General features: G+C 43.3%; 1 protein-coding gene across 1 annotated transcript in view; it reads left to right on the forward strand.

The window, feature by feature from the left end:
* The window catches only part of KCNK12 (potassium two pore domain channel subfamily K member 12), a 548,326-nt gene that overhangs the window by 780 nt on the left and 523,977 nt on the right, over window positions 1–23,569 (forward strand). The window lies entirely within an intron of this gene.

A 23,569-nucleotide genomic window follows, 5' to 3' on the forward strand; every position in this document is an offset into this window, starting at 1 on the left:
TCGATTTTTACTTTCCTTTTTTCCCCCGCTGTTATTTTTTGTGTTATTTTTCTTCCTCCACGCTCACTCTCTCGATTTTTCAAAACTCCTTCAGCCTCTATCTATCTATCTATCTATCTATCTGTCTGTCTGTCTGTCTGTCTGTCTGTCTGTCTGTCTGTCTGTCTTTCTACCTGTCTTTCTACCTGTCTGTCTGGCTGTCTGTCTGTCTGCCTGTCTATATATCTACCTGTCTATTTATCTGCCTGTCTGTCTTTTTCCGGTTTAACCAAAAGCCTCCTCACTCACATTCTCACTGATACCCTTTCAACATCGCTGACGCAAAGCTTACCTTGGCTTCCACTTGTGAAATGTTTTAAACTACAGTAACGTGCATGTTTTTTTTTTTTTTACAAGGAACGGGCAAGCTGATGATATCAAACGTATACGGAGAATATCGTGCAAGTGTGTGCATGCATAGGTGTCTACACTTATATGTAATATATATTGTCAGTGATTAAAAGTAAAGATTATCGAACTAATAGGCTTTTTTTGTGCCACATGTGTCAAGTTGTTATGGTGACGGAGGTTTGAACTTTACACAGACAGCCAATGGGAATGCACCATATTTTCAAACTTGTCACCGTCTTAAGGGTGTGCGATGTTTCTGCTGCTTCACACTCTCCGGAAAGAAGTTTCAAGGTGTTTGGTGGTTTAGTCAGCATCCTTCTATAAATAGCTATCTGCATTGCCAATGCTTTGCGGAGCGTGCTGCCTTCAAGCCTCGGGTTCGGAGTGGAGTTGCCTGGTGTGTCACTGCATGCGAGGGATGTTTCCGCCTGGCGCTGGTCTCTACTGGGTCAGTCGGATGCTGTTCACACAGTAACTCTCCCAGCTCATATACTTTGTTCATGGTGGTCTTCGCATCGCGGTTGGCAAGGTAGACACCGCTAGGACAGTCTAATGCCCATGGGCAGTGAATGCAGCAGACATAGGAGTGTCACACGATCTGACGTGCGATATTGTATGTAAGCAGCCTCTTGCGTTGTGTGAGACGCTGCAACGGAGTTTCATTATGTGGGTTAAAGACATGCAAAACAACGAAATGGTGTTTCTTGTTGCATTTCATCGCAGAGACCTGGCCTTTCAAAGAAAGCAACATGAAATATAAATGCATCAGCCGTGCCCTCGCGCCTGCTATTATGCAGGCTGCGCGTGCACTCAGTGCCACTCACACGCCGGCCACGGGTGCGTATAGTTTCCCGTCACCTCAGTGCACACGGAGCCTTTCCTCAACCTCAGCCAGCAGTACTTACTTACCACAGTAAAGTGCTCACTGTCCCCCCATAACGTTTTGTTCTGTCACATCTGTAAAAAAAAAAAAATGAGCGTGGGGCACGCGCCATGCACCCCACTCTACAACCTGCTCTTGGACAGGGACCTGCCCTGTTTTTAGATGACTGCTGTAAAGTGTGCTTTTTTTCCACATTTGGACTGTGAAAGCCGAGGAGCACGCAGTCTTGCTTTGGAATCCGATGCTCGTGCTTACGTACGGGTGCACGAGGCTGTTGCAGAGAAGCAGAGCAGCTTTTGGCGCATTGCTAGACGCAGGAGTCACACTGCACCCGCCTCGCGCGGGCCGTCTTTCCATTGTGCGCGAGCAGCTGCTCTGTCAGACGTGCTTCAGACGTACAGGTACAGGCGTCCTCGAATGGGCCTTTCTGGACAGATGCTGTTCTATTCCAGACTTAGTTTTAGCCACCGGTCTCGTTATTGAACCTCCAGTGTGGCAATGCCCTGGTCGTTCCTCTGACGGTGCAAGGGCATAGGAACCACACGTTACCCTGCAGTAAGAATATGGATCCCAAGAAAGGGAGAAAACATAACTCATTCAGGATAGGGAACTGCTTCACCGGGTATTTTCGTGTGTGGGGGGGGGGGGGGGGGGGAAGGGGGTTGCTGCACTGTGGCTATTACTTATGCTGAGAAATTACAGTGTGTTGTTACTTAGCAGGTGTTATCCCTGTATGGTTAAGTTACTCCGCCCTTCACAATGTCCCAATTAACAGGAGTGTAGGAGGGGAGCTTTAGAATTCCTAACAATCGCGCTGGCATATCTTGTTAAAATACAACACATGAGATGCAGGGTATGGGTAGGCTAAGGAACGGTGGAAAGGGAGAAGAGTGCGTATTGTTAGGGACACTTAAAACTCAATATTTTGTAAAATAATAATTTTGAAGTTCTTCAAAACAGACACGAAAGTGTGTGTGTTTTTGTCTGTATTTGTGTGTGTATGTAAAAATCCCAAGTGAAGTCTGACAAATTTACCAAAATGCCAGTGGCAGAGGAAGTGACATCACATGCAATTTAACCTTTACTTGCACTCACACACACTTGCACGCTTACACATACAAATATATTCACACATACATGTGCTCTCTCACTTAAACTCACTAGCTTCTGCAAGAACACATACAACATATATTTTAAAGCATTTTTGCTGCCCTTAGCTGCCAGGGAGGGACATAGTCCAGCTAATTGTAATCCATCCTTTATTACAGTAATAGTGATTATAAAATATTATTCACTGTTACCATAATAAAAAATCGACAGAAAACAAGGAAAGTGGAGCCGCAACCGACGCTCATAAAGATGAGCTGCCCTTGTATTCTTGGCACTGATTTTTCCACCTATGAGGTCAGGGGTTGCAAAGGCAGCTCCAGAGGTCACAAGGGGGGATCCAGGGGTCGCAGTTGGGAGCCCTGGTGACCTCTAAATGACGTCCATGCATTCTCCGTGCACTCAGTGTTTTGCTTTGCCCCCCCCCCCATCTTTGCCCTGCCCTATTGGACCCAGTCCTTGATGGCTTCCCATCTGCTATGCTCCTTCAAGCTGGCTTCCCTTTGCTGCACTTCCTGAAGCTAGCTTCCCAATTACTGCTCTGGTTACATGGCTTTTATTCTACCCCTCCCCCCCCCCATGACTTCATAGCCCCTTTGCATCACTGCCCAGCCTCCCATTCCTTCCTAGCTCCCGATTGTGCTCTGGTTTTAATTTGTGCCCCTTGTTTCTCCGCTCCGATTTTCTGCACCCCATGTTTCTGATTGAGCCACATATCTTCATCTAGGCCTCCAGGATGACTTCCTACTGGCTCCCTGTTCAACCATGACTGACACTTGACATGCTTTTCCAATCACACCCCCTCAAGTTTCCTGTCTTCACCATTCCCCTTTTTACATTTCTACACCGTCCATTCCTATCAGACATGTTCCTTGCAGGCTCCTTGTTCTCCACCTGTGTTGAAAATGCCCTCCTGTTACAACACCTCTGGTCCCTGCGCTCCATGTTTTCATTTGCCTCTGCTCTTTCCCTGGCACTATTGAATCTCCTTTTGTGTTTCTTTTCTTCCTCTCTTCTGGGACCAGTCATCTTTTAGCCCATCTCCTTTCCTCTGCCCTAGAATTTCCCTATGCCTCTCACCTGTGTCTGGCTTTATCGGGCTTGCTCATTCCAGACTCCTCTTTTCTGCCTCCCCTTGTGTTGCCCTTCTTTTATTCCTTCCCAGGTGTCCTGTCATCCATCTGTCACAACATCTCCACCATACCTGGGTCTATTGGGGCAGCTGCTTGAGGGGTTCACATTCTTGCTTAGCCATATCAATTGCTGTTTAAGCCCACCTACATGAACAAGGACTAGCTGGCCACTAGATGACTAGCCGTACAGCAGCAACACCAGGCCAGTCCTCAAATTGCTTTTGCTTGCCTTGAACTCTGCACCCACTTTAGATCCAGTCCTTGGGTTGGGTGTTCCCTCAAAGCCCCTATTTTACACCAACCTTCATAATGTACCTCCCATCACTCACCCCCTGATTCCGTACACCTGTGCTTCTTTATTGCCTCTTCTCTTTGCTTGGCCCACTACTCACGATCCTTGTGATATTCCCAATTTCCTGTGCTCCTTTCAGCCATGTGTCTATCCCTGATGGGGGTTAAGAGCAGCCTGCATGGGCCATGTCCCTCCAATCCTGGGCAAGCCCTTCAATTAATCCAACAGGGGTGACATGAAGTAATGGGTGGAGAATAACCACATGACTGTCATATGACATGAACTTTGTTCTTCCAGGCATCATTCAGAGCACCCTTGCTCAGATAGCCTTCGGTAATGGTCATCTGAGGTAAAGAGAAACCCTTTGTAGTTTAAACTGCAGCAGTCAAGCTTTAAGGGTAGTCCTGAAGCCATGTTTACGTTGTCACAGTAGTGGATGGCATGATAAGTGCTGCAGTCCATGGGTGACATTTAACTTTCCATGCCACTGGTGCAGTTTCTACACAATATACTATGGCCTTATAAGAGAATTAAACATGCCAATCAGGCATTAGCCAATTTCTACATGTTTTAGGGGTCGTAGCACATACACTGGGAACTGTACAGTAGTGCCTCAGTCTGCAGCGTCTACAAGTCAACAATAAAATGCAGCAAAAAATGAGGGTGGCCACATAAAAAGGGACATTTTCTCACATATACCTGTTAGAAATGGGATTTCTGGTTGGCTAGGGCTTGCACCTAAGCTAGGCAGAAACCACCACTCTAGTCAGGGCAAGGGAGTTACACTGCTGAAGATAACCCCTGCTCACCCCCTTGGTAGCTTGGCATGATCAGTCAGGCTTATCCCAGAGGCAATGTGTAAAGCGTTTGCGCAACACACACACACAGCAGCAACCCACTAGGCACACTACAAAATAAATTCCACACAAGGTTATAAAAAAAAATAGCCATTGTATTGTCCAAAACACATTAGAATAGTAATCACACAATATACACTGTGCCAACTGGCACTAGGCAATAATTACAGGGGATTATATACACATGACAGGGCCAATTGGGCCACTGTCAGAACCATCACAAAGCACACATAATAAATGTAGAGCATAGCCAGTAACTACTGGCAAAACACTCTACTCAGCATTCTATCCTGCAACATAAATCACATTATGCAATCATCATCACATTAGGCGAAAAACACATTACGCGCCAACCTCATAAACATAAACACATTATGCAATAACCTCATAAGCATAAACAGCAGAGGCATAAATCATGGTGCATCAATCACATTTATCAGAGGCACCAGATAAATCACATTAGGGTCTTGCGCCCTACCAACCTACCACTGACCCCCTGGCCAACTGGCCTTCTCTCTGGGGCTCAAATGCCCTGTGTCCAAAACATCAGGACTTGGCTGCCAATGCAGCAACGTCAAAGGGCGTGCAATGCGCTGGGGCAAGGAAGGAGTGTACCTCACTCCTTTCTCAGCAAAGGAATCAAAATGCCCCCAAAGAAATAAGGGCGCTGGCACTACTGTGCCTCCTGGGTCCCCACTGGGACTCTCCAACTAATGAGCCCAAAGTTGCAGTTGCCTGCAACAGCGGCGCAACTGAAGTACAAAAACAGGCACTGGTGCTCCTGTGACCTGAGTACCCTACTGAGACTCTACCAAACAAAAGTGCCCCCTTGGTGCAGCTGCCCGCTACGGCAGTACAGCAGTGAAGGAAAAATGGCACTGGCACCACAGTGCCCACTGAGCCTCAACTGGGGGTCCTAAATGGCAAGTGCCCCAACATTGCAGCTGCCCACTGTCAGGCGGGGCAGCTGTGGCAATGGGCACCGACAATGTGCCTCAATTGGCACCAACAAGGTGCAACACCGGGCCCCTACTCACCGGGGCTCTCCGTTGCTGCTCCCGTCCTCCTTACTTTGTCAGGCAGCTCCTCTTTACTTTGCCCGGTCCCCCTTCCTGGGAACGGGACTTCGACGTGAGAGGCTGCAGGCCCCACCCGCAACTGGGACTTCCTCTCCCTGCTCCTTCTGATGGCTCCTGATCCCCACCCACAGTCAGGTGGACTCTGCCTGGCTTCCGGGTCGGGCCGGACAACAGAGCGGGGTGGGCTCCCGCTTCGGTAGGCAAAAACGCGTGGTGGGCTCCCGCCGCAAAACAAAGACAATTGCGGGGTGGGCACCCACTTTAAATCAGGATCATTGCGGGCTGGGCACCCGCATCGGCACCACAATGCTGGGTGGGCACCCGCCCTTTAAAATACGCATAAAGCGGGGTTGGCACCCGCTAGATCAGCAGAAACACGGGGTGGGCTCCGGCTAAAGCACACAAATGCGGGGTGGGCACCCACCTTTCAAAAGTGGCATAAACACAGGGTGGGCACCCACTTTTTGAAGGAACTCGTGGGAATCCCTACGCCGGGGTTCCCTCTAGCAATCTTGGCAGCAGCATGCTGCAGGCCACCCACGCTCCTCTCGGTAGAAGAAAAGTAAAGTGCTCTCAAGGCGCTAGACTCCCAAAATCCAGGGGGCCAAAGGATGGGCCCAGGCAGGCCAGCACACAGGGCCCTCCAGCAGGTGGGCAGACCCTCGTGGCGGTTCTTCCTGGAGCCCAACAACAGCAACAAGCCCCCAGTCACAAGAACAGCAAACCTTTCATGGGGTCACAGCTCCTATATTTATATTACATCTTGGCTTTGTCTGCCCTGGCACAGTGCTTTTGTGAACCAGCCAAAACTGGTTCAGGGGGGAATTGGAGCACTTTGTTTACAAGGCTCCTCTTCCCCTTTGTCAGGTGGGGGCTCATCATCAGACACACCACAGGGGGGTGGAGTCAGCACTGTACAGGCTAGGCACAGACCTAGTCAGGGACCAGGGACTTCTCCTCCCACTACTCCAAATGCAGATGTCCCATTCAGCCTAGCGCTGACTCACCCTGCCCCTCCAGGAGCCACACACACCTCACCAGCCCCTGTCACTCAAAAGCCAGACATGCAATTCACACCAGGCAGGCAGACACATAGCACACTGAAATGCCAACTTCTAAAAGTGGCATTTTAAAAATAGTTATAATAAATCTGCGCACACCATTATGTAGCATTTACTAATACTATTTCAAACATACCAAACTTGACCACGCTGCTCCTCTCATATCAAGAATTATCACTGAAACACTTATCAGAGAATCTCCAATGCATTCCTATGGGAGGGCAGCCTCACAGTAGTGAGAAACCAAAATGGCTGTTTGTCACTACCAGGACATGTCACACACATAAGGTACATGTCCTACCTTTTACCTGCAATGCACCCTGCCCATAAGGCTAGCTGGGGCCTACCTTAGGGGTGCATGACATGCAGTAAAAGGGGGGGGTCACAGACATGGCTCACACTTTAGGTGCCACATCACAGCGGCAGTAACACTGTGCGCACAGGCCCTGCAATGGCAGAGGCCTGAGATAGGTTTGAAACGCTACTTTTGTGAGTGGCGCAATCAGCGCTGCAAGCCCACCAGTAGCATTTAATTTACAAGCCCCGGGTATGTGAGCTACCACTTTACAAGGGGCATACAGGTAAATTAAATAGGCCAAACAGGTGTAGACCAATCTTACCATATTTAACACAGAGAGCACACACACTTTACACTGAACAGCTGTGCTAAAGTGCCCAAAGTCCTACAACCACCAACACCATGTCGGAAAAAAGGCTAGGAGAAAGGCAAAAAGTTTAGGGATGACCCTGCAAAAATGGCCAAGTCCAACACAACAAAGGGCCAAGTCCAACAATACCCATTAGAAGAATTCAAAATAAAGGTCAAGAAGTTCTAATCAATACCAATTCTTGAACATTTAAACCTACATTGGCAGCCATTTGACGCATATAAGTAAAGTCTTTGGAATAATAAATCACATGATAAAATTATAAGACATATTACATAATAAATATTTGTTATTTATATATTAAATAGTGCAGTGCAATATACATGACGACACACTAAAAATGAGGAGTTACAGAGCAGCATGAAGTGACATGATGAAATAACAATTATATAGTCAACAAAGGTAACACTTATCCTATTAACAATTATTCATAATAAAACAATGATATTGATTATAAAGAGTCAATAAAAATACGAAGTGGGAAAGGGATAGTAAAACAAGTGAGCTAGAAATGCAAAAATGGATTGGTGAGGTACAAAAAGAAACTTAAATAGGTAGCCAAAAGACACATGGTATTTGTGCAGTCACAGGTGTACATGTAATGGCACGAAGGTCAACACACTGAATCAGAAGTTTACCAAAAAGTTTCAGTATATACTTTTGCACCAAAAGCAAAAAGTTATAAAATACAACCAGATAATGTGTGAGAGGAAATATGTGTGTGTGATCTACGTTGCAAAACAATTATGTGCATGAGAGCTTCAAACATAAAAAATAAATTACCAATAACATGAGTCAATTGCATCAACATTAATACAATTAATATGGAAAGGTGACAGTCAAAACCTTTTATGATATAACAAAATTTATGCTACTCCATGAACTTAACATATACATCTGTTGTGAGATTATTCTGAAAAAAATAACTTTTCGGGGACATTTCATAATTAATATTCTTTGGTTAAGCCATATTATACAGAATGTGATGGTTTGTGGTGTGTATTTAGTATGCAACAGTTGCTCATGGTTACCACCTCCCCACTTACATTCCTCATGTTACGTTTTCAAAAATGTAATTATTTATTTTTATCACTAAGATGTTCCTTACTGAGGTAAACTGCGTTAGGCTACTTCACATCAACATTTGTTGTTGCCCTAATGTGGCCATCAAAATCTGTCATTGATGTTCTTTAGGTCCAACCTATGTATTATTTAGGGCACACATATGCATTGAGGATAACAGAAATCAGCGTATTACTGTTTATGAAAATATTAATGTTGCATGTCTAACCATCAAATTGGTACCAAATGTATTATCTTTATCCATAGAGTAGGGTCAACAGATTCATGTTCCACATTTGTGAAATCCTATAGGCTTGGGTGTAAAGATAGTCACAGCTGGTCCTGTATCTGCCTGTACAGTAAATGGTGGTTGCTAATAACAATGTTATGTAAATATTTGGCTTTCCTTAAAGAGACTGATACTTTTGATTAAGTACTAAATGTTAAAGTTTGTGCACACTGGAAAATACATTTCTACTCTCATATTGCATCTAGTAATAAAATGGAATAGTGCATCATTGTCAAGGATATAATATATTTCTTATTTTGTAATAGAGTAGCCCTATTTAGAGCGTTGCCTTTCTTAATCACATTCCCTAGGTTAATTGATTTGTAATCTTCAGCCAGAAAGCACAGTTTCACGCAAATCGTTTATTCATCATATTTTTGATGCTCACGGTGAATTAAGCTATCACTAAGGAATGGTCACTAAGTAATATTTTGTTTCTTGTTGGGTGTGTTGCCAAATTGAGCTTGTAGCATACTTTTGGCATTAGTGGCCTTTTGGCAAAGTTTAGTTTGAAGAGATTGATCTTCAACATATACATTTACATTAAGACAAACCATTTTGGATTTTTTGTATTCCATTGTGAGCAAAAAGGCATGATACTGGATACTTCTTTTTGTGTATTTTTATTACTTTATCAACTGCAACATTCCAAATTAGCACAACACTAAAATGATCACATATTCATAAAATTGCCATTGTCCTCACTGTGCTCTTACTCTTTCTAAAATGTACGCATGAGAGGGTTAGCAAACAACATGGTAAATGTGAAACCTATGGCTGTAACACATTTGTGTCTGGAAAGTGTGGTGTGAGAGACAAAAAGTAATGTAAAAAAGTAATGAAGTCATCTCACAATGAACCCGAAGAATGTCTGAGATAGATTGCAGAATAAATATTAACACATCTTCCCGAAACAGCCAAGTTTGTGTTATGTTCTTTGTAAATCTATAGATCGCATACAACTTCTATCCGTTTCGAAAACTCTTGTATCTTGAATATATGAGTATAGGGTTCTCACCATCGGAGCAATATGAGGAGCTACAGTTTCATAGATTTTGTCTGCAATGTAGCCCAACAACAAACATGGGTCTGTCAGTTTGTGAAGTTTCTGTAAAAACTAAATGGGGTGATAGAATGATCTATTTTGACATATGTATTCATCACCTGCTGGATATTTTGGTCAAATAATTTTAGTAGCAGATTGTTATAATCAAAACTTTGCTCTATCTAGTATGTAGGTGGGTATCTACATTCTTCTAATTCGATCATCAGGTCGTTAAGTTGATCTAATGCCTCATTGGCATATTGATTGAAATTCTTAACAACCTTATTACCTTCCTTTTCAGGTTTATTAATGATAAGTTAATTATAATTTTTCTAATTTTGTATTGCTTGCCGGTCAATTTAATTCAAGTATTCTTGAAGAGACATGTTTTAAATGATTGTTATCTTGAATCACACAACGATAACATTTGACTTTTGAACTGGGTTTCAAATCACTTTCACAATTCCTGAAAATATTGATTTATCCAGCCAAAATATGGGCTTCAAACCACTTTCACAATTTCTGAAAATATTGATTTATCCAGCCAAAATCTGGGCTTCAAACCACTTTCACAATTCCTGAAAATATTGATTTATTCAGGAAAGTCCTCAAGCCCGTCTTTTAATTGTTTTTAATATACATAACAAATTGAAGATTTTGAGTTCTTCGTGGTTGTGTTGCTTTAAAAATAGGAGTAATATGTTCTCTAGAGTTTCTGGACATAGTTTCAACAAATTAATTCAATTCCATATTTAAATCAGTTTGATGAAATCAATGTTCTGCTTCAGGTGATTAACACAAAGCAGATGGAGCAGAACAACTCCTTATTCAGATTGCTCATTTTAAGCAATGTTAATAAAAAAGCACAGAATTACAAAATACATTGAAACATTTTGTGCAATAAAATAATCATAAATATTACATAAACTTCTGTTCAAAATTAAAACAGTATTAAACTTACAAAAGCCCTCATCTCGTTAAAAAAGAAACAATTAAATGAGCATATGTTTCCTTTGACTTAAAACCTTTTTCAAGAAAATTATTATCCTAAAAATACTGTGCTCATTATCTAGGTACTGTAATGCCAAGAAAGCAGGATGGCATCAACGGAGCCCGAACTGTTCTAGGATAGGAACAATGAACAGGCTCCTTACAGGAGAGTAAAACCTACAAAAGAGAGTAACATGAATCGTGGATTGTGAGGAAATATTATCACAGGGGCATGGCTGGAGGACTTGAGACAAGTCATTCGTTGTGGGGAAAGTAACTCATCTATAAAAGATCCCCAGCCTAAATCGGGTTAATAAAAACCTATCATAAGCACCAGGTACAAAAGTTAAACAGGGTTCGATGTTAAAAATAGTTAAAACCATCTGGTTGTGCAGGACTGTGGGTTTTAAAATCTCAGATGTCATTCTGTTGGTGTCCAGGAGCAGAATCCCCTCTTTTCTCAATTCCTTCCTTGTTATTGCCCTAATAGTAGTAGGATCAGTAAAAAACTCTAAATGGCCAAGATCTTTCAAAAAATTATGGACATACATTAGCCATGGTATCCTCATTACATCTTCCAATCTCAGGATGTCTGTAAGGATATCTCTGTTCAATTTGGCCTCTTCTTTAATCCATAGCCTGTGCCATAATAGCACAGGCTCGAGCCTGATTAGGTCAGAGACAAAAAGAAAGTCCTAATTCTGCATGATAAATAGACGCTGAGGTACTACTTGGGACGGCAAAATGTATCTTAGGAAGGAATTTTCTATTCTCTGAATTGGGAGCGAATCAGCAAACCTCCAGATCCACTCCCGTATACTGCAGCTGAAATGCACTTCGCCTTATAAATTTTGATAAGTTCCTCAGGGGGTCTTTTGCCCAATTTCCTGGCAAAAGCAGTTAAAGCAGATGTAGAGCGTAAAAGTGCCATTTTTTTTGCTGTCACACCTTGTGCCCAGGTACCATTATGGGAAAAAAGAATACCCAAGTATGAGAAGTTTTTTGTGGCCCCAATCTTTTGTCCTGCAACAAACATAGCCTTGTGTTTCTTAATGCCATTACCACAGCGCAAGATAAAGGTTTTGGAGGAGTTTACCCTTAAACCTAGATCTTTCATAAAAAGGGAAAAACTGTCTATAACACGCTGAAGGCCTACTTGTGTGCGAGACACCAACACCGCGTCATCTGCATACAAGAGAGCTGGAATTGGGCGGCCATCAAACTGGGGGAAGTCTTGATTATTTTTAAGAAGGGCCTCTCCCAGTCCATTTATGTATAAATAAAAAGGAACAAGGCCAGGACACAACCCTGCCTAACTCTGCTGCTAATTGGGAAGGCCGCCAAACGTTCGCCCTTCAGACCACAGCACACACGTGCTTTGGCATCACTATAAAAACGTTTAAGAAAATAAATAATATTTACATCCACCCCCATAGCTTCTAGTATTGGCCAGAGTTTAGTGTAGATCACACAGTCAAAAGCGGCTGTGAGATCCACAAATGCTAAAAATAAGTTCCCTTTCTTCCCTCGTGTATATCCCCACCAGAAGGGACAGATTTAGACCCTGCTCTACAGTCCCCAGTCCGGCCCGGAAGCCATATTGTAAGTCTGACAGGACAGAATTCCGGTCAGCCCAGTCCTGAAGGTGTTCCAGTATAATTGTGCCCACTACCTTCGTTATGGCATCCAACAGGGAAATTGGCCTATAGCATCCCTGGTCGTGTCTATCCCCTTTATTAAAAATGGGCACGATGGTGGATTTTACCCAAGCAGGTAAAAAATCGATAATGCAACTGGCATTGAGCACCTGTGCCAGTAGGGGCCCCCACAAGGAAATATTTAATTTAAACATATCTACGGGTAGCCCATCAGGTCCAGGAGCCTTGCCACCCTGGCTTACATGAAGAGCCCTCTCCACTTCCTCTAAAGTAAACATTAATTCCTTGAAATTAGAAAGGTAGTTTAGGCCATAAGCCTCCTGGGCTTGGTTTTCCATCGTATTAGTATTTCCCTCGCCATTATATACTTGGGCAAAGTGCTTAATTCACTGTTCCTCAGTTATGGGTATCTCGATTGACAGGCCACCCTCTTTAGTTAAAAACGTTGCTCTGATTGCCTTCCAGAATGCCGCGCTATCTTTGGCTACTGAAGCCGAATGTAATGCCTCCCATGCCTCCTTCTTCAAAAGAGCTTTTCTGTCCCTTAGTGCTTGTTTGTATACCCCTCTGGCTGATCTTATATCAAGCATGTTTCTCGGGCTTTTATACAGTTCTTTCTTTAGCTGAGATTATGCTCTTATTACTTTGTTTATTACCAAAAAAGAAGCTAGAATTTTGTCACGGGAAACTTTTTCGCTCAATCATGTCTCTATTTCTAGTTTACATTTGCCCACCACTGTTTTAACCAATGCGACCTGATCTACCATAGCCCAGCGAAGGGTATACCCATTAGTACTCCCAATGGCTATATTTTCTAGCAACTGATCAGTGTTGCTACTAGGTCTAGGAGTTTTACTGGAGGGTTAATAGTTTATCAGAAAGATTCATTGCTAGGTTCTCATTTGGATTGTGCCTCTCTTCGCTTTCTCTCTTGTTAATTTTCATAGCTTATTATTATCTTCCCCCTACGGTTCTCTTCTTCTTTTATCTTTTTCTTCTTTTCTGTTCAATCTCTGTTTTCTGATCCAGGTTTTTCTAATGGCCAGTGGTACATTTTCTTGCAGACTTGTGCCCTTTAAATAACAAAAAAAACATTTTTGTAAGGCAATGCACCCTTGCCTGTTGTACTTCGATTAGCTCAGTTAATTGGTGACACATTTCTATAGCACTCAATCAGCAATTCTAGCATTAGGATATAGACATTTGAATAAAACATACACCTAGTTGCATAGTGTGTTAGGAGAGGTTTAGGAAATATACTAGGTTGGTACTGAAAACCAAAAGCAGGATTTATAATTGAGAAATACTTAGGAAATATGTTTTTTAATATTGCACGAGGTCCATAGAGCTATTTATCAAGATTGAAACGCGCCACACGGTGCACAAGAATACCTGCAACAATACCATTAACCCACTGAGCTGCCTTAATAGCATCCAAACATCAGACTCATTATTGACAGGCGCATCTAAGAGTATTAAGGTTTTTAGCTATTTTATGATCATTCAAACCTGTGACCAGGCAAGTGAATAAACTCGAACAGATCTCTGTAACAAGTGTATTTACAGCTTGGGCTATATGACCCATAATATGACCTAAGCTTGCTGGATACAAGTAGATAACTAATTGGCTGCAGTGAGTTACCTTTAAATGTGGTCTGTGTGTGACTAATGAATAAGGAAAGAACAGTGTTACAAGCACATTTTTTCTTGTTTTAATTCTATTGATATCAGAGTTTGTGAAGCCAATGCATTTATTTGCACTGGCAGATACTAGGCTGCCTGTCTTTGACCCTGCTCAACATGACTACATTCCTTCAGTCCCCTGCACCTTTTCATTCTATCCCATCTTTTCAACCACCACTCCTCCCAATTTCTGAGTTTCTGAAGTTTGTTTGTTTCCATTTAATCCATTCTGCATCCATTGCAGTCTTTCTGCTTCTTTTTTCTCTCTTACGCAACATCACACCTCTTTACTTGTTTGTATTTTGTGCCATGTCTCAGCTGATATCTTTTGTCTCTATCTTCCTGTTCTTGCCACACATTTTCTGCTATTAGACATGTCTTGAAAAGGCACCTTTTATCCCTCAAGTTGAATTGTCATTCATTTTGTAATCTGTTAAAATGCTTTGTGGAGGGTTTGTACAAACTACAGCTCGGTGTTTGCATGATGTGGCTTGCTGTCCCTTGTACACAGGGTCGTGAATCCTGCTTTGTGGAAGCATGGTGTGGTTTGGTTTGGTGTACACATGGTGTAGCTGGGTGCTTGGTGTAGACTTAGTCTGTCTTTCTTTTTGATATCATTTTCCATTTGAGGTATAAATGGGATGGCTTGGTGATTGGTTTGGCATTACATGATTTACAACTTGATTTAGGCATGGTCTGGAATCCTGCATGATGGAGACATTCTGTGGATTTCTGCTCAGCGCTCATACAAATGGGCATGCTGCTTGCTGTCGCAGGGATTCTGCACATATACAGAACTATGCGCAGGAAACCAGGACCTCGGTGTATAATGGCGTACCAACCTATCACCTTAGTGCCCAAAATCCCCCAAAACGAGTAGCTGCAGTGTCTCATTCGTTCTCTGACATAATAAAGAAGCTACGAATGATTAGACAACCCAGAACACAACACTTCAGACTCTGTCAGGAATCACGGTAGCAAGACAACTCTTTCGCTCACTCACTTATACTTGTCCACAATAGGGGTAATCAGAGTCACGGTATAGTTTAAAATGTTTATTTGAACTAACGTGCTCTATGGTACAGTACACGTGCCATTACCAGCAACAATATGCATAAAATCAATATCGTTTGCATTGTTACAATTCCATAGAATACAAAAGGGGATGTCATTTTATAAAGACAGTGGAAAAGGATTATCTGACCTAGCCACCCTCCCCGTGGTAAGAACAGACTAACAAGGGGCATTGTTTATCGACCTTGTACATCGTGTGCAGACTAAACTCCAGAGAACAACAGCGAACGCGAAAAGCAGACAGTTCTCATGGGAAAGGCAAAAACAAAGGCATGCAAAATAAAAGCATGTAGTAACGTGCGCAAAAGCAGCCTCACAGCAGCGAAGCTCATGCTAACTTAGCAATGTCGAGAATGAACCTACCAACCATACAACATTGCTGTGACCACACATGGTATCATGCTTGATACTGGCTTAATGTGACCTTCTATTTCATGTAGACATGATAGGCTTGGTATTAGTGGAGACACCGTGTGACTTGCTACTTAGCAATGATATGGCATGGCTTACTGCATTTTGTAAGAAAAGTGAGGGCTACTGCTTGGTGGATATATGGTACAGTTATCTGTTTTGTGGGCCATGATATGGTTAGCAGCTTGTAGCTGACAATATATCACACATTGCTTGGTGGAGGCAATGTGGGACTTGCTACTAAGTTTATGTATGATCTGTCTTGGTACTTGAAGGAAGCACGGATTTATTTGATGGTTGATGTTGCCATTAAGTGGTTTGCAGAATAGGTGAAGCATGGTCTGCTCCAGGGCTTGGTGGAAGCACGGTATAATTTGCTGCTTGGTGGTGGCACTTCATGACTTGCTAATTTGTCAGAAGTTATAGCTTGCTGTTTGTTTTAGGTATGGTGTGTATCTTGCTGCCTGGGGAAAGACTGGCATTGATTGATGCTTGGAGTCAACATAGCATGTCTTGTATTTGTAGGTATGATCTGTCATATGGTTTGGTAAAGTGATGCTATAGTTTTCTTCTTGGTGCCATCTCCAGAACTGTTGATTGGTGGTGCACTATGCGCCTTAATGCTCATTGTTGGCATGGTCATCCCGGGTGCTTAATGGAGGCAGGGTATGAATTTATAACTAGGGAGGCATTGTATCGCTTCCTGCTTGCTAAAGTCAAAATGTGCCAAATACATTAGCGTGTGCACAGTGGTGTTTGAAGGTTTGCGGGACTCACAAGGCCACTGTTGTGAATCATCAATTGTGTTAACTCTGCATCAGCATCTGATAGACAAGCATGCAGTGAACCTTTGTAAACAACTGCTTTGCTTTACAAACATTTTTGTAAGCTCCATTTGTGATAGCATGTACTATATAAATTATCAGTCGAATGTTTTGCTCTGGGATCAATTCCATAATGCCATTTGTGTTGCAAAATCCAGCAGCAGATCAATCGGTAGAATCTGGTTGACACATGTGACACCATTAACCACTCTATTCTTTTGAGTTACATGAGATATTTTGGGGTTAAAATGTTGCTGTTTCCTGGTTTTCTCCCTATTACAATACATGTCTTGCCTGGGTACACCTTCTGCCTTTGTCTGCAATATCAGTGAGCCTGAAATGTGGATTTCCCCAAGGATTTTTGATGGCAGTTGTACTTTTCAATCTATCATTTAAGTAATAATGTTTTTTCAGCTTCTTTCAGCATCAGATACCATGCTGATCAGACGCAGATTGATTTAAGGCTGCATGGACTTACATTTACGACTGCCTTATGCTTCAGTAACCGGCTTAACGTAGTGAAATATTGGATGGCTACTAATCATCTAATCCTCTAGAGTAAAGACATGAGGTATTCTATGCGCATTGACAAGTCACAGTGATCCATTGAATGTACACGATAAATCACTGTGGATCATGCTTGGCCTCACATTTGAGTCCGTAATGAAGACCGTCTAGGCAGAAGGTTGGGAATCTGAGAATAATGAGGAATGTTTGATAGAAAGAGTAAACATTTTCAGTTGCTGTTGTGCAAAATGTAAATATTTATGCCACTAGTAGAACAATTAATCACTGGCAAGGATAGGGTTACATGGATCACAATTAGAGGATATCAATAAAGTTCATTTGCCTCGCCCCATGCGAATTAAGAAATACAAGGGCTTTTTCAGTGTTTAATTATGGACCCTGGTGTACTTTGAAAGTCACCTCCATGATTACAGTATTTACAGTTTTCTGAGGTCAGTGAGATAAGCAAAAACGTAGACCCAGAATGACGAAGGACTAGCACTGTCTTTGTGATATGGAAGTTAATGCAAGGCAACGCAAGTCCTTAAGTGATATTTACTAAACAACTCAAAGGGTAATTGCACCGCCTTGACTGGCTTTGTACTGAATAGTAACCCAAAGCAGCAGCTTGCACTGAGTTGCTTTACATTTCATAGTGGGAGACATTCCATGAGAGGAACATGGGCATTCCCCAACCCGTGGGATCTGACACAATCCCAGATTTAGTAAAATCAGTAAACCTGTGATTCTGACAAACTGATGCAGTTCCCATGGATGGCATAATGAGGAGAAATAATTTGCTGTATGACATGGGAGGGTTGAATGCCCCGGATATAGAGGTCTACTATCGGGCCACACAGCGCATGTTCACTCACTACTAGTGGCATGGCGCGGGGGACCCACCACAACTGTGGATTGAGCAAGATGCTTCCTCCCCTCTATCGCTTCCCCAGACGCTGTTTGCACAGCCTGTACGGCACTACAATATGTTTGATCCGCTGAACATAACAGTTTACTCCTGGCATCAGTTATTGGAACAGCAGGTCGGATCCCAGCTTTGTTCACTGCATGTTCCGTCAGAGTGGTGTGCGTGGTTCACCCTAGGGTGGCAGCTGGGGTGGAGAGTGCGTTGCAGGGGTTGGGTCTGAAGACTATGGGAAATTTCTTCCGGGGTGGAGTGATGTGCAATTGGGAGCAGCTCATGGACCAGAACGATGAACCTTCTGTCCTGGCTCAGTTTCATTATTTCAGAGCTGGCCACACAATGCATGACCTTCTCGGGGAAGACTTACTCAAGCCCCAAGAGCTACCGTAATTAACACATTTGTTGCAAACGACTACTCCATCACACATTATAGCAAAACTTTATGCATTCTCACAAGAGACAAGCTGGCCGGGAATGACAACGGTTCAGAGTATTATTATTTTTTTTTTTTTTGTTGCTTATTTATATAGCGCTAACTCGACCCAAAGGTATTGGAGCGCTTTACATGAGCACCGTATTTACATTACACATTCAGGCACGGGGAGATTGAGGGATATATCAGCTAGCAGGTGATAAAAAGTTATCGCCACTTTTGGGTCCGTTGTCGGACGAAAAGCCGCGATAATTTTATCGCCTGATCAGCAAGGTCACGCTATCGCATGAAACCTTGCCTTATCGCCATTTCCCTTAACGCCCATATTTGCATCTCTAATGAGATGCAAAGTGGGTGTTCCTCCCCAGGATAACGGGAGAAATGTCGCTAAGCGACATTTCTCGTATTATCAAGCCTCACGCAAAGCAGCATAGCGACAAGAAAAGTAGCGATAACAGAGGTTATCGCTACTTTTCTTACGCCTGCTTTGAAACTGACTTAGCCATGATATCCTATGAAAGGTGGATATCATGGCTAAGTATGTGAGGCCCTATCAGCAAGCTATCACCAAAAGTTGTGTGATTATCGCTGGATTTCCAGCGATAATCGCACATTTGGCAGCTTGCACTCTGAATTTTATCGCTTTGGAGATAAGCGTTGCTAATAGCACGCTATCTCCACGATAACATTCAGAGTTAGCCGGTGATAATTATCCTCACGCTAAGAGCGCTGAGCGATAATTATCGCCGGCCATTGCTGATATGCCCCTAAGTGATTTGCCCAGAATCACAGGATGTGGACGCGACCTCGAGGCTCAAACTCTGGTTTCCAGTACCAAAGTCGGCAGTTTAGCCAACGGACCACATACTCTCCCCTTAGTGGTACCTAGCTCCCTCTGAGTTACCGGCAGAGGGAGCTAGGTACCGCTATCAGTGATAGGCAGTGGACTTATTGCTGCGCAGTCACAAAGTTTATTTCTCTGAATAGCCTACAGGTTACAGCATTTCAAATATCTTAACAGAGTGCATTATATACCAGCTTGTCTGTTCCAATATGGTTTGCACGACAACTCCTGTTGTTTCCGATGTGATGAGAGGGAAGTGGAGTTTGCACATTTGGCTTGGTTTTGTCCGGGAGCGCGGAGGTTTTAACAGGCAGTGCTGGTGAAGCTTGGGTAGATTATTGGTGAGCGTATAGAGTCGGTCCTCTTGCTGGTGTTGCTGGGTGACGAGTGACGACAGAGACCTTGTGCATTGAGCTGGGCAAATTAAAGGTAATGGATATGTATGTTCATGTCTGCTGCTTTCTCCCAGAATGCCTGGAGTGCCAGAGTATTTCCTCTCCTGGGGAGGTGTGTTAACCTTGTAATAGCTGTATCCAAAACCTATGAGCCGCTTCTAATGTTCTGCCCCCTGATTGCATACTTGTAGTCTTGACTATTAGTTGTTCTGACTCATTTATTGTATCCCATGAATATGATCAGTCTGTGTCATGCTAACTACCCCGTGTCATTATTCTATGTATGGTTGTATGAAAATCAAAAGTAAAGTTTACAAAAAATTAACTGTAATAAGATGGACATGCATGCTGTACTTCTGTTACAATATGGCATGAGTGTTGAGGATGTCTTAAACCAAAAGGGCGCGGTACTGGAATATCGATTTCTAAATAGTGCCTATTAGCAAAAATATAAACTAACAAAATAGTAACAAGGTAAATATACATAGAATACTATACTTAAAACCTCATGTAGGTAGCTTGATGTTATATATATCTGCAAGGTAAGTAGATGTGAAGTTAAAAATAGTATTTCTAAAATTACCAATATATACCTACCTAAAAGAAATTGTGTTTGTCGATATTTTTCCCATGATTTTCTTGGAGGACAATATTTCTGGAGTGAGTATTCGGACATCCAGCTTCCTAAAAAGGGTCAATGCCTGGAACTCCATTCACCAAATCCCAAGACTGGAGTCCTTCATTTAAGATTCACTCTCACACTGATCTCATTGGGCATGTCTGTTGTCTCTTTGCTGTGGACAACAGAGTTTGCAGTCCTAAAGCCATAGGGGCTTATTTACAAGCCCCTTGCGCCGCCGGTCCGTCACTGTTTCCCATATTAAAAGTGATGACCGGCGGCGCAAGGGGCTCGTAAATAAGCCCCATATTGTGTTAAGTGCGCTATGTAAACACTGTTGTCATCAGATAGCAATTTTGCTCTTTTCAATGCATTATAAGTTTACAACATGAGTCTGTATCTCCTGTACGCATGCTGCCGCATACCCTTCCTTTGGTACTGCTCATTTGTGTAAATGAATTTGCTGATTGCTCAGCATTTCACATTCCAAAAATCAAGGATGTTTCCTCTATTCTATTGACCATGATTATCCTTCCTAAGTCATTGACAACTTTGTGAAAAAGCTCTTAGCGAAGTCAATACCATCGACTGCCTTGCTATTAATTGGCTATTCCAGCTAAAATCTAATTTGCAACATCACTTACCTTCTGCTGTGAGAGGGGGGATGGTAAAGCCGGTGACAATGAAAAAAAGACATCGTTGTTGCTGGTTATTTAATGTGTGTATCAAAACACTGAGGGGCAGATGTACGTTTCCTGGCACACTCCAGCAAATCAGCAGGGATGCGCCAGGAAAGATGTGTGACGCAAGTTTACTCTTGCGCCACCACAGATGCGCCGCATTTACAGGCGCAAGGATAAACAGATGCGTGTCGCATCTGCCGACGTAAGGTTGGCGCAGTGTTGGAGTTGTGTCGCGGGTGCGACGCAACTCCAGCACTGTTCCAACCTGGCCTATCCTCAACATGCTGCAGCACACCTTACGCCTGCTTCAAGCAGGTGCAAGGCTTTGATGGAGCTGCGTCAGAAAAGTGTAGATTTCACTCAGGCCCTTTTCCGAAGCGTTCCTGTGACGGAACGCCCCCCTCTGCGCCGGAACGCCCACATGAAACTTGACGCAGGTTTCATGTGGCGCAGGGATTTACAACATGACGCATCTCCCTAGATGCGTCACGTTGTAAATAGGGCGCAACGTGGCACATGGTTTAGGCCGCCACTGCGTCACAGAAGTGACGCACCGGCGGTGCAAATGTGGCACACTGGGCTCGTAAATCTGCCCCTGAGTGAGTAACATTTTTAAAACGTTGTCTACAGCAAAGCAAATTGAATGTTGAATGCGACCCACTGTGTTCTCTTCTACAGGGAAGGAACACATTACAGGAGAGGAACTCCCTTGACATAACATGGACATTCTTGATAAAAATATTATACATCTTTCCTAGTCTCAAATGTTTAATACAATCGCAGTGCACTCCTGAAATATGCATGAATCACTTACTTGAAAGCTGCTGGCCATATACTTCTGTGTGCTCAAATTTCCCCTTTTGATGCATTTGCTAAAGCTAGAGTAGGTGACATGTTTACTAACCCCGGGCGTAGCACTACGCTTCGCCCACGTAGTGTACGTAGCGCTGCCTGCTTCGCACTTTCCGAAGTAGGCAAAGCAGGGCAGCGCTACGCACACGCCGAGGGCGAAGCGTAGCTGCCTGCCACCCGCCACCCACCTCCCGCCTGCCCTCCTTTTAATAATATCAGCAATGAAAAATAAATTAAAGTAAAGCGACTTACTTAAGCGCGGCGTCTCCGGGGCTCCCTCTTTCTCGTTTCTAATTTCTTCTGGCAAATGCGCATGCGCGGACACCCGCGCATGCGCATTTCTTGCGAGAAATGCGCATGCGCGGGCGTCCGCGCATGCACATTTGTCAGAAGAAATTAGAAACGAAGAAGAGGGAGCCCCGGAGACGCCGCGCTTAAGGTAAGTCTCTTTACTTTAATTTATTTTACATTGCTGATATTATTTAAAAGGAGGGCGGGCGGGAGGTGGGTGGCACGTAGTGGGGCTACGCGAAGCGCGTAGTGTGCGTAGATTTGGGCACACTACGTGCTGCTTCACGTAGCCCCACTACGCCCACTACGCCCACCCTTAATGTTTACCCTCTTTTTCTGGGAACTCCGTATTTCTGATTCTGACCCTTGCTCTTGGCAAGTTAGACAATTTGTAAAATGACACTTTGTAGGAAATCACCATCTTTTGCGTGATGTTCCCCCCCGATTTTTGCCCTGTCTTTTTTTGCTTACATTAAGACATGCACTTTAAGCCTGCTAAATAGGAGTAAAGTGCTCTCCCAATTTAAACATGTCAAAATTGACTAAAACCTGATCAACGCAATTAATTCTAAAAGGCGATGGTATAGGTTGCACAAATACACACTTGGCAAGGAAAGTTGACCACCACTTTTGGACTGCAGCACTTATTGTGCCATCTACTACACTGCCAATATAAACATGGCTTCAGGTTTACTCTGCTTAACTGGCAGCAGCACAGACCTGTAAAATCACTCTTGCAACAGGTAGGAAAACCTAATTTAACATATTTTAAAAAGCCACCACTTAGGACACCTTGCTGTCTTCAAGGTAGGGTTCATAATGTTTAAAAGTGGAACTTGTGTTACATTAGAAATGGTATGTTCCCCCAGTGATTAGGCCCAAAAGGACATTTGTCGCTGGCAAGGCAGTAGCTGGTATAGATGAAAAGTCAAAGTATAGATTATCTACTTAAATTTGTAACATTTGACCTGCACCAGCTACAGACTCCATTCCAAGGCTTGTTTTTATATTGAATAAGAATCCAATCTAAAGATAAAGCCAATTTTGTATTGAATACATTGGAAACATAACTTATAGTAACCTTTTTTCTTGTGTGAAGCTGCTGGAGACTTATTTTCATTAGCTCTCCAGTCACTGCACAGCCTGTACCTGACGTGAATGAGGTGTCACATGGGTATAAAAACTGCTTGCAGAGCAGAGGCAGTGGTCTGGGTTACCTGAAGGTGTTTTCTTCCCATTGTGGGAAGACCAGTTAGGTGGAAACAGGAACTTAATTCACTTCAAAGGCTCCTGCCTTGTTACAAGCACATTTTAAATGGCACTTTGAAATACCTAGCTTTTCTTCCCATGGTCAGACAGACAACAAACCCAGTGAAAGGAAAGCTGCCCCCAGAACCAGTTCTGAGTGACCACCGAGGAGGGAGCTGGAAGTTTTATCCCATTGGTTAAGGAGTGTCCAGGAGTCACCCCCTACCCACTAGCTGATGTCAGGCATAAATGTGGTATGCTCAGAA

Source organism: Triturus cristatus, chromosome 6 (genome assembly GCF_964204655.1).
Source record: "Triturus cristatus chromosome 6, aTriCri1.1, whole genome shotgun sequence".
NCBI classification, from domain to species: Eukaryota; Metazoa; Chordata; class Amphibia; order Caudata; family Salamandridae; genus Triturus; species Triturus cristatus.